The 13,158-nt window shown below is 29.3% G+C and overlaps 1 protein-coding gene across 1 annotated transcript in view; it reads right to left on the reverse strand.

Moving 5' to 3' along the window:
* The window catches only part of LOC118185763 (uncharacterized), an 831,500-nt gene that overhangs the window by 373,905 nt on the left and 444,437 nt on the right, over positions 1-13,158 (reverse strand). The window lies entirely within an intron of this gene.

Below are 13,158 nucleotides of genomic sequence, written 5' to 3' on the forward strand. Positions count from 1 at the left end.
GGTCGAATAACTTACACGTATAAAAAATTCAGTCCCTCTAGGTGCCGTCGTTTTCCCACAGTACAAGGAACATACATACATACATTTTCTTAATTATTTAATTTTTTTAAATAATACATCGCGATAACATTTGGTGGCAATTTAAAAAAAAATAGTCGAACACAAAAATGATAAGGAGATAACGAGAGTTTCGAGACTAATGTTATTGCTGGTGCTAAAATTCTGTACTTATGAGAAACTGCTTGAAGATCTGTAAACAAATACAAGCAAGTAGTAAATTTATCAAAAAATTTATATATAACGTTCCAATAATAGAATTTTTATTTGCCTGCTAAACTTTTAATCTTTTTGTAGCTAAGAGAAAGTGTAATATGAAAGAAAATGACGTATGTATTGTATACGTATCTCAAAATCACATTAAATGAAGAAACAGAAACTGATAAGCGGTAAGCAATGCCGATGCACACAATGAATAGAAGTTTTCGCTAAACGAAACAAACAAACAAAAAAAAAATGTAGTTATAAAAATTCAGACTGGAGCGGATTACGTGATAACGCAAAGAAGAAAAAGGCTACCTGCCTAAAAATACGAATGCTTTCGTAAAGCATTTCTATGGAAAAATGACCTCACTTTCATGTTACGTACGATAGCCACGAAAATGCCTATGCAGCTAGCTTATTCGCCAGGAGTTGAATCCAGATTAAATTACCAGTACTTAATGGACTTTCAGACATTGGTGGGCCACCAAATGTGGTACCTAGACTTCTAAAACACTACTGAACGTGAAGTACATCGAAAGCGTCAGAATATGGTCGTTCCAGATTACTTACCGTTTTTAAATTAGTACTGAAGCCAGTATAGTAATAAATACAAGAACATTCATACTCGAGTCACGCTAAAAAATTTCGCTAGCTTTAAGAAAATTTGAAGCACCCATTTAAATTTAAGGGTGTGTGTGTGTGTGATTATGGCAAAGCCTCGAGGACTATCTGCCTACAGGGAGGGATGCCTTCGTGGAGGACTTTCTAAAGGAAACTGGCTCGTATACACGTTACACATGGGGTAAACCACGAAAACGCCCATGCAGCCAGCCCGTTCGCGGGATTCGAACCTCGGACCGAACTACCAGTGTTCAGCTAATTTACCGCTCGGCCGCTGGTGGGCCATTTAAATTTAAGGAAACAGTCTTTATTGCACTTCTTCAAATTTGAGCTACCCATGATAATAAACAGTAACCAGAAGAACGGATGAACTGATAAATATAAAATTAGAAAGGATTAAATAAAATGCAAGAGTTCAGTCCTAAAACAAAAACAAACTTAAAAACTAGGAAATCACTGTAGATAAATCAAGAACCCTAAAAATTAAAAATCTAATAATGGTAATGATAATAATTTCTTTTAAAAATAGGAACCATTAGAAACTGCATTCAATATATCTGATTTTCCAAAACTTTTAAAATCTTTTTCATAGTACGCAGTTTAAGTCATTGGTTCCCCAACTGTGCTCAACGGAGGTCTAAATGCACCGCCTGCACTTATCAAAACCTTCTGGGGACACTGTAGAAAAGGAAGTAAAATAAAAACTGAAAAATAAGAAACAAAAAAATTGAATAAAAATCTGAAAGGTTTCAGATTTTAAATTACGTCCAAAGGGGCGTTTTTTTAACATTTTGTCTGTTACCTTCCTTTATTAAATATCACGTTCTTCGCACTTAAACCATAAAATTCAGTTCAAGAGCAATATCGCAAAATAGTTTTTAATTGAGCATATCTTAAGAATTTCCGATACAGAGTCTCGCGCGCTGGAGATAATTTTTTTTTTTTTCTGTACAACGTTGCCATTACTCGCTTTGAAATCCTTGAGTTTGTTAATCAAAAATTCGTTAAAGTTTTATAAAATATGAAATCGATAATAAAACAAATTCCAAATTTGGGCTTCCACGTGACCAAATTTGTAAGAGGATTACGTCATTCAAAGTTCGATGGCTCTATGTACCGTTGTTTTATCACAATGCGAAAAATATACATACAGTTATGCAATTTTTCGTTATTTAATTTCTTCAAATATAATGCAGGACTCTAACATTTGGTGGCAACAATTTGAAAAGTGAAACAGACATTTATAGTGAACCAACGCAGAATCGAAAAACGAAAACAATAGTCCTTGAGGGAGGACAAATCCCCTTTGGACAAATAAACGTCAAAAATTTAGGAATTTCATTTTGAATGCGAATATTTGCCATGGTGAACATTATTTCTGCTCTAACAGACAATGTTCGGCCATTCCTTGGATTTATGTATTCGAGAACGGAAATTTTGCCAATGGAATTCCTTGGAATTGTACATTCTCACTCATTGCTGATATCTAGAGAATTCCAGGAATCCGCTCAACACTTCTTGAAATTGAGCGCCATATAAATAAAGATGCCTAGTCGATTTAGAATCACTTCATATAAAATGTCAATAGCGATAATGAGATATGTAAGCGATTCTTCCGAGAGCTTTGTATGCGTTTGATTCGTCTGTGAGGTTTAGTTACATAGCTATTATATATTCATTAATAAAGGTGATTAAAAGAATAATAATAATAATATATTCATTAAAAGAATAATAATATATTCATTAATAAAGGTGATTAAAAGAATAATAATAATAATATATTCATTAAAAGAATAATAATATATTCATTAATAAAGGTGATTAAAAGAATAATAATAATAATATATTCATTAAAAGAATAATAATATATTCATTAATAAAGGTGATTAAAAGAATAATAATAATAATATATTCATTAAAAGAATAATAATATATTCATTAATAAAGGTGATTAAAAGAATAATAATAATAATATATTCATTAAAAGAATAATAATATATTCATTAATAAAGGTGATTAAAAGAATAATAATATATTCATTAATAAAGGTGATTAAAAGAATAATAATAATAATATATTCATTAAAAGAATAATAATATATTCATTAATAAAGGTGATTAAAAGAATAATAATATATTCATTAATAAAGGTGATTAAAAGAATAATAATAATAATATATTCATTAATAAAGGTGATTAAAAGAATAATAATAATAATATATTCATTAAAAGAATAATAATATATTCATTAATAAAGGTGATTAAAAGAATAATAATAATAATATATTCATTAAAAGAATAATAATATATTCATTAATAAAGGTGATTAAAAGAATAATAATATATTCATTAATAAAGGTGATTAAAAGAATAATAATAATAATATATTCATTAAAAGAATAATAATATATTCATTAATAAAGGTGATTAAAAGAATAATAATAATAATATATTCATTAAAAGAATAATAATATATTCATTAATAAAGGTGATTAAAAGAATAATAATATATTCATTAATAAAGGTGATTAAAAGAATAATAATAATAATATATTCATTAAAAGAATAATAATATATTCATTAATAAAGGTGATTAAAAGAATAATAATATATTCATTAATAAAGGTGATTAAAAGAATAATAATAATAATATATTCATTAAAAGAATAATAATATATTCATTAATAAAGGTGATTAAAAGAATAATAATATATTCATTAATAAAGGTGATTAAAATAATAATAATAATAATATATTCATTAAAAGAATAATAATATATTCATTAATAAAGGTGATTAAAAGAATAATAATATATTCATTAATAAAGGTGATTAAAAGAATAATAATAATAATATATTCATTAAAAGAATAATAATATATTCATTAATAAAGGTGATTAAAAGAATAATAATATATTCATTAATAAAGGTGATTAAAAGAATAATAATATATTCATTAATAAAGGTGATTAAAAGAATAATAATAATAATATATTCATTAAAAGAATAATAATATATTCATTAATAAAGGTGATTAAAAGAATAATAATAATAATATATTCATTAAAAGAATAATAATATATTCATTAATAAAGGTGATTAAAAGAATAATAATATATTCATTAATAAAGGTGATTAAAAGAATAATAATAATAATATATTCATTAAAAGAATAATAATATATTCATTAATAAAGGTGATTAAAAGAATAATAATATATTCATTAATAAAGGTGATTAAAAGAATAATAATAATAATATATTCATTAAAAGAATAATAATATATTCATTAATAAAGGTGATTAAAAGAATAATAATATATTCATTAATAAAGGTGATTAAAAGAATAATAATAATAATATATTCATTAAAAGAATAATAATATATTCATTAATAAAGGTGATTAAAAGAATAATAATAATAATATATTCATTAAAAGAATAATAATATATTCATTAATAAAGGTGATTAAAAGAATAATAATAATAATATATTCATTAAAAGAATAATAATATATTCATTAATAAAGGTGATTAAAAGAATAATAATATATTCATTAATAAAGGTGATTAAAAGAATAATAATAATAATATATTCATTAAAAGAATAATAATATATTCATTAATAAAGGTGATTAAAAGAATAATAATATATTCATTAATAAAGGTGATTAAAAGAATAATAATAATAATATATTCATTAAAAGAATAATAATATATTCATTAATAAAGGTGATTAAAAGAATAATAATATATTCATTAATAAAGGTGATTAAAAGAATAATAATAATAATATATTCATTAAAAGAATAATAATATATTCATTAATAAAGGTGATTAAAAGAATAATAATAATAATATATTCATTAAAAGAATAATAATATATTCATTAATAAAGGTGATTAAAAGAATAATAATATATTCATTAATAAAGGTGATTAAAAGAATAATAATAATAATATATTCATTAAAAGAATAATAATATATTCATTAATAAAGGTGATTAAAAGAATAATAATAATAATATATTCATTAAAAGAATAATAATATATTCATTAATAAAGGTGATTAAAAGAATAATAAACTTTACAACTGCGAGCTTTTAAAACGGAGACTTTGTATACTAGTGTGTAAAGAATATGAGAAGCCACCGTAAGTCCTTTCTTCTACATAATTGAAGGTTGTTATCTCGAGCAAAATCATAGATATATTTGATGAACTGCATTCACAGGAGGTAATTTTTTTAATGAACCATAACGCTGCATTATGTTTAAAATAACGAAGGCTGAGTGTGTAAAATGGCATACTGCCTGAAACTTGTAGCAAAATGAACGAAATGAATCTATCATTCCTAGAGAATAACGCCACAGTTTTTGACGTAAATGTCAAATTGCCGTCTTTTACGACGAACTTATTTATTAATTGAAGGGCTTGGAAAAGGAAGATTATGATTGCATACCTCTTACAAAAATCTTTTAGGAAGAAAATAGCACCAATATTCCATAAAAAAATATTTTTTTTTTTTTTTTTTTCCTTTTAAGGCGCAGCTCGAAGGCTTGAAAAACTCCATTTTTCATTTCGTTTGAACTCCATTTTTCGACAACTCAAGATGACTGCTTGATTTACATTTAATGGGAGCTGAATGTTTCAGTCTGAACAAAAACTTATTCAAACTCAACGGAATACGAGCTCCTTACATATTTGACACCTAGCAACGAATTAAAATTTTCGTTTCAAAACCAAAATCTACCATACTTTCAAAACTTGTATATTCAATGAAATAAAAATCTTGCCTTAGAAAGCAGTATTGGTTTTTTCTCAGTTACGCAGGCCTGGAAAGCAGGATTCTTCTCCTAAACAGATGCGAAAAGAATACACAGAATCCGTGCCAATGGAGAACAAGGTATTTTCTGCATTTATCAATAAGCGAACCTAAAATAAGAAATTTTGCACAAATATATATATATGTGTATGTGTCTAATCATTTTTTTTTTAATCTCGTGTTTTAATTTAATCCTACAGTGCACTAGCAAATAGCAAAATAGTAATAACAGTAAAATTACATTGTAATCGTCTTCTATATCAAGCAGAAAAAACTTAAATTAATAATCATATATATAGTATATATATATATATATATATATATATATATATACTGGAGTTGAATAGCATGTAATAATTAACTTGCAGGAACTGAATTTACTCTAAACATCTCAATGTGCTCGCTTAATGATGATCTCAGCAATAATGCAAAATATCTGTCGTAATACAAATCAGTTCGCTTCACTGGAAGGAATGGAAGAATCTTTAGGCACGGCTAACGTTTGACAATAATATGTTGATGAATAAACTGAGATAATATGATAATTTTTTGAAAAAATTAATATAATTTCATTCATGGACATTGCGCAACAATTTAGATATCTTCTTACTTTATGTTAACTTTCTCTTATATCTTCTTCCTATACCTGCAGTACTTTTCATGAAAATCATTCACTTGTAAGACGTAAGGGGCCCGTTAGAAGAACTAATTCAGAAAAGGGGTCTCAGGAGCGAAACGTTTGGGAACCGCTGGTCAAAGGATTAGAAATTCTACAACTTTCAAAATGAATAATTATAAAGAATCTTCTCTACGAAGTAAATACTTTCAAATGTCAATTTTTGCTGCTACTAACAACATCTAGTTCTCCAAAAAGGATATTTCCAGGTTTATAAAGACCATTTTTGTATCTACGATCAGACGTACTAATTTATTACATGTTGAAAGAAAAAAATTTCCTTCGAAAAATAAAAATAAATTACTTAGGGTAAGATATACTGCTAATGAATAGTACTAAAATGTTTGAAATTATTATTCACTGTCTAGGAAATCCCAATAATTACAGTGTATACGAGCCAGTTTCCCTTAGAAAGTCCTCCACGAAGGCATCCCTCCCCTTAGGCAGATAACCCTAGTGTGCTTTGCCATAATTAAATACACCACACCACAACACAACACCCAATAATTACAACTGAGATTTGATCAGTATATAAAACTGAGGTTTTAACTCCACACATAAAACAACAAAATGCTACGGATAATAAGTATAAAATGCACAAAATCAATGAAAATACGTTTATAGACAGATATAGCGGAAAATTCTAAAGAGAATTTTGAATTTGACCTAGACGTTCTACATCTGAAAACAATTGCCAAACACAGCATCACGCACATTAAATTAGACAACATTCACTTCTTTTAAACACCACAATCAAACTGAAAAATCCACTAAGAATGATCATTCACATTTCTGCAATTTAAGCAATTGATAATAAAAGTGCAACGACAATTATTCTCATACATTTACAATATGGTAATTAATAAAGAGAAAAAAAAAGCCAGTTTCCATAATTTTAACTCAATATTTGCGGTAGTCATTGATTTTATCCCATAATAACAATATTTCCAAGGCAGCCAGTTTCAACACAAGCTACATTTACGAGCGTATACTCATATATCTATCAGCTAATTACTGCTCCCAATGGTATTGCAAATCTTTGAGCCCTCCCCCCTTTTTTTTCATTCTTATTGGGGTAGCATTCTCACATTCCTTACATAATTATTTCCAGTTCTATCAACGACCCCAATATTATTCCCAAGACAATCCCCTTCTCCCCAATCTAAACGACAGTTTTCTGAAAGCAGTTTCGTAATTAAACGAACTGCCTGCCGAAAATGCTTCCCTTTCTACAACAATGTTTTTACCTAAAAGAATTTAAACGGTAGTTACAACGGGGAAGTCATCACAACACTAAGAAGTTTTAAATATTTACGCTACCGAGGCACGTAAGACTCACAGCATAATTTTAAATTATCACAGTTTCTGAAGCATCGAGTAAAGTGAAACTTCAGGGTGGTTTATAAGCCTATAAAGGAGCGTATCATCAACAGGTCGTAAAGAATAGTCATAAGATTTCGCACTGAGCACGTTCGGTACACATTAAGCTTCAACAGAGTTCAACCAAAAAACTGATATATTTTAAATGTAATGTGCCACAGCATAGGAGAGACGGCTCCACAAGGAAAATATCCCTTCTACCCAGCTCTTATTTTTAGAGCTTGCATAATTATCTTTTCGTGCATATCAAGAATTCTCAATCCAAACAGGGTTCCGGCCGTGAAGCTTGTTACAGTTGCAGTTACCTCTTGAAAGAACTTCACCATTAAAATGAATTTCGCTTGTTAAACCATGAAATTTGGAATTCTTTCTTCATCTTGAATATTTTTCATCGACAGTTTTATCATCTCATTTTTCAAAGCTATATTAAGTATTTTTTAGAAAAAACTTTACTAGTTATTAGATCAGTTAAAGAGAAAATTAAAATAAAATCTCGTTAAAATGTGTTGATTTAAAAACTTAAATTTTTATGTAAACAATTGATTTAGCTTGCACAGTCACGCAGAGGCATTATTATTGCTAATCAGAGATATTTAATTTAATTTTAAAATTCTGATACTAGAAATTTTAGAATAGTTCAATGGTATTCGTTTTTGCTTTAAATATTGTTATCTTTATTCAAATTCCCATTCATTTACAGAAGTTGCTATTTACGTTTAAACTGAATTTATTAGTATTTATAGAAGTCACCGTTTAAGGGGAAAGAAAGCACGAAAATACTATGCAATAGTATATAAAAAAGAAGATGGAGGACGATACTAGTCGCTTGCGAGGTCAGCCTAAAATAGCTACTATAAAAAGAAAAAAATATGCAATGATTTAAATAGTCATGCTGCTGTAATTTCGAGGAAAGATTTTTAACAGAATTATTATTATTTTATACTAATTTAATCAATTGTCTCAATCTGATGATTCCAGATTTTAGCTACAATGAAATAATACAATGAGCTGTGGTGAATACTACAGCTCAGTGTACAATATCCTTAATTTATTTTAATTATGCTCTGAAATGAGATGGAATGAAGAAAAGTGTTTTAAAGACCTTAAATATGCATAAAATATATAAAAATGCCTTATTGTTTAACAATTAAATATGATATATGAAATATGGATCAGCTCATTTATTTACTTCAAATCTTCTCAACTATACGTATTTTTAGCTCTGTAATAAATATCCGTTATATTTACATTATTCAACTTGTATTTTACATTATTACAAGAGCTTAAGACACTTTGAGGCGTCACTTTGTTCTTTTTCTGATTCCAAGTGCGATACTTTCGTTAATTCTTTCTGATATTAAGCATAACTTAAGCATACATCTGGCAAAGAATGCTTTCCGTCTGCATGCGGACACATTCCAGCTTATTTTCACGTTCGAGTCCAAAGCCAACATCGTCTTGAAAAATAAGTAATTATCTAGAAGGTGTTGGTACCACCGCCAGAACGGGCTCATGAATAAACATTATTCGCCAAGAATTCTGCCCCAAGTTGGTGGGCACACGCGCTGAGAAAAGGATTTTTTATCCCAATATGCACAAAGAACCACGAAAAGAACAGAGTCTGAGAAACTTGCTTCCTTTTTAGCTTTGCTACTATCCTCTCCAAAAATACTTTCGCTTCCATTCCGATGAGAAATATCACGCCTTGTTCAGAATGAATCTAGCAATGAGGCAGCCGTTTGTCGCTAACTATAGTGCGATCCGTAGCGACTTTTAAGTGTCTGGTTATATTGTAAAAAAATATTGTATGTAAGCATCAGTATAAATCAAAACATCAGTATAAAATAAAGTGCTGCTATTTGCATTACAAGCACCTTCCCTACGATTTTCCAGTTAAGAATCTAGTCAGGAGTCGCAGCAATTGTAAAACCAGTTCAAAGCAACTTTTTCTAATTAGTTAGCCATTTTTAGTTCTTTCAGAATACAGTTTCTTTTAAATAAAACGTACAAAACATTCATACCACTTAATTTTTAATGCTTTCAGTACACACAGCTTACGTTTATATAAAATATACAAAGCATTCATGCCACTTAATTGAAGTAAAATGTAGAATTTTATTACAGAACTAAATAATTATAATAATTAAGACAAGGCATTGTATATTTGAACAAATTTTATAAAAGTATCCAAATCTGTCGCTAACGTCTACAGTTTATTAGAAATTTGGTTAACTTATATAAAACGGCAGTATATACTGATATCTCTTTACACAAGAAAAGAAAATTTCCTTAAATTATTGAGCAAATTCTCTACTTTTTCTCCCTTAATTAACCAAAAGATTAATTACAAAAATTTCTAAAGAATTTTTTTAGCAAGAAGATACAAGCTGTCATTAAATTGCTTAAAACCTTCTACTTACCCATTTTCCAACACAAACGTTCATTAGCATCCCCTCTGACATTAAAAAGAAATTTCCTCACAGAATACTTAGCAATAATTACGTCTTCCAATTTAACAAGGAAGGCTACACATGCGCGGACTTGCCTCTTAAAGTAAAGGATAAATATTGACCCATGCTAATCGCGATGGAAGAAATTCAATAACTTGTGAACATCCAAAAGTTTGAAGTTTATTTAATTAACAAACATGCATGAAAAGCATAATAGAGTATAGGATATAAAACTTAATACATATATCGCTAGCTGGATTAAGACGAAAAATGATCGTTCTTTTAAATCTACTTATTCTTCAAGGAGCAGAGACTATGAAGGCAAACAAAAAACATAAATTAATAAAGTCTTAGAATTTATCGTCAAGTTGGCATTTCTGTTTAAGTCACATTACATGTTATCTAATTATTCTGCATTGCACATGTTTTAACAACATTTTTCGAAAAGGTGCAAGTGAGAGTTTCTTCCAAATAAATGAAGGGGTAAAACCAATGAACTCTTGTACTAGATGGAGAGGAGTTTCTTCATTTTTCCACGTGTCATTTTAATACAAACGAGCTTTCCTTTAAATCTTCCTTCGTCATATTTAATTTGTTAATCTATCATACTGAATTTATCAGTCTTCATCTTAAATAATTTCCTCGGGAAACTGACTCGTATTTATCTTACATACGGGTGAAACTACGAATCTCCATACATATCAAGCTATTACTCGTGCCCAACCCTAGACAAAAAGGGGGTGAATATTTCAAGATTTCTAGATACCAGCCTTTCCTGTATCCATAATACCGTATTATTTTGATAACACGGGAAAAAAACAGCAATTAATGGCTCCTGTTCATATTATACGCGGCAAGAACCATGAAAATTTCATGCGACAAATTTGTCTAACGACCAAGAAATCGAAGATGTCAAGGAACATCAACATATCTAACCTACAAAAAGGGGATGAATATTTCAAGATTTCTAGATACCAGCCTTTCCTGTATCCATAATACCGTATTATTTTGATAACACGGGAAAAAATAGCAATTAATGGCTCCTGTTCATATTATACGCGGCAAGAACCATGAAAATTTCATGCGACAAATTTGTCTAACGACCAAGAAATCGAAGATGTCAAGGAACATCAACATATCTAACCTACAAAAAGGGGATGAATATTTCAAGATTTCTAGATACCAGCCTTTCCTGTATCCATAATACCGTATTATTTTGATAACACGGGAAAAAAACAGCAATTAATGGCTCCTGTTCATATTATACGCGGCAAGAACCATGAAAATTTCATGCGACAAATTTGTCTAACGACCAAGAAATCGAAGATGTCAAGGAACATCAACATATCTAACCTACAAAAAGGGGATGAATATTTCAAGATTTCTAGATACCAGCCTTTCCTGTATCCATAATACCGTATTATTTTGATAACACGGGAAAAAATAGCAATTAATGGCTCCTGTTCATATTATACGCGGCAAGAACCATGAAAATTTCATGCGACAAATTTGTCTAACGACCAAGAAATCGAAGATGTCAAGGAACATCAACATATCTAACCTACAAAAAGGGGATGAATATTTCAAGATTTCTAGATACCAGCCTTTCCTGTATCCATAATACCGTATTATTTTGATAACACGGGAAAAAAACAGCAATTAATGGCTCCTGTTCATATTATACGCGGCAAGAACCATGAAAATTTCATGCGACAAATTTGTCTAACGACCAAGAAATCGAAGATGTCAAGGAACATCAACATATCTAACCTACAAAAAGGGGATGAATATTTCAAGATTTCTAGATACCAGCCTTTCCTGTATCCATAATACCGTATTATTTTGATAACACGGGAAAAAATAGCAATTAATGGCTCCTGTTCATATTATACGCGACAAGAACCATGAAAATCTCACGCGACAAATTTGTCTAACGACCAAGAAATCGAAGATGTCAAGGAACATCAACATATCTAACCCTACCCGTTCACTCACGGGGAAAGGGGCTATGCATGACACATAACACAATAAATTTAATTAGGATATCTAGGTATGAGTGTCTGTCTCTTAACTAACTATCAAACACATATAAAGACTAAATCAGAAGTCAAACAACAAAAATCAGCGTTATATTTTCAAATTTTTCGCAGGACTAGTTTCGATGGTTTTACCGAACACCATCCTCAGCTGCAAAACCGCAACTTAACAAGATAGGAAATAATGACTAGATAAGATACGAAAGCCTGGACAGGAATAAGCAAGTGGAGCCATCTGTTGATGAAACCAGAACTAAAACATACCGAAGGCAAAGACGGATTGGAATTAGGATCGTTAACTAGAACAGAAAGATTTTTTTGAATGTGAAATGCCTCTAGAAAATCCAATTCTCCAATGGAAGATGTTTTTTGAATAATTTTGGCAGCATAAAAATTGAAAGTGTGATTTTCGGGCCAACAATGTTGAGCAACAGAAGACTTCTGTGTTTCCTTTTTTCTAACATATGCCTCATGTTCCTTGACGCGAAATTTTAAGGCTCTCTTAGTTTGGTCAATGTAAATTAAATGACACTGGCAAGGAATCCTATAAATTCCCCAGGAATTCATATCCGGTATGGGGTCCTTGAGTATGGAACTCGCAATTTTATTGATGGGAGTATACATCTAGTACTCTTTGACTAGACCTTGATGAAGAACTAAATTATTTAAAAGCAATAGCTATTGACAGGGGCTTTTCACCCAACATTATTAATCAAGCAGTTAAAAAATTTTCATCTCAACACACTAAAAGGCACACTCTTCTTTTAGGAGATTATAAAAATTCTGTTGTCATTCCTTTCTTTCCATAAACTAGCTATAATGTTGCACATATTTGCGGAAATTTAACTTTCGGGTTGTGTATTCTTCCATCAATAAAATTGCGAGTTCCATACTCAAGGACCCCATTCCGGATATG

Source organism: Stegodyphus dumicola, chromosome 2 (genome assembly GCF_044657685.1).
Source record: "Stegodyphus dumicola isolate Sdum_Otavi_A_Nest chromosome 2, ASM4465768v1".
Taxonomy (NCBI): Eukaryota; Metazoa; Arthropoda; class Arachnida; order Araneae; family Eresidae; genus Stegodyphus; species Stegodyphus dumicola.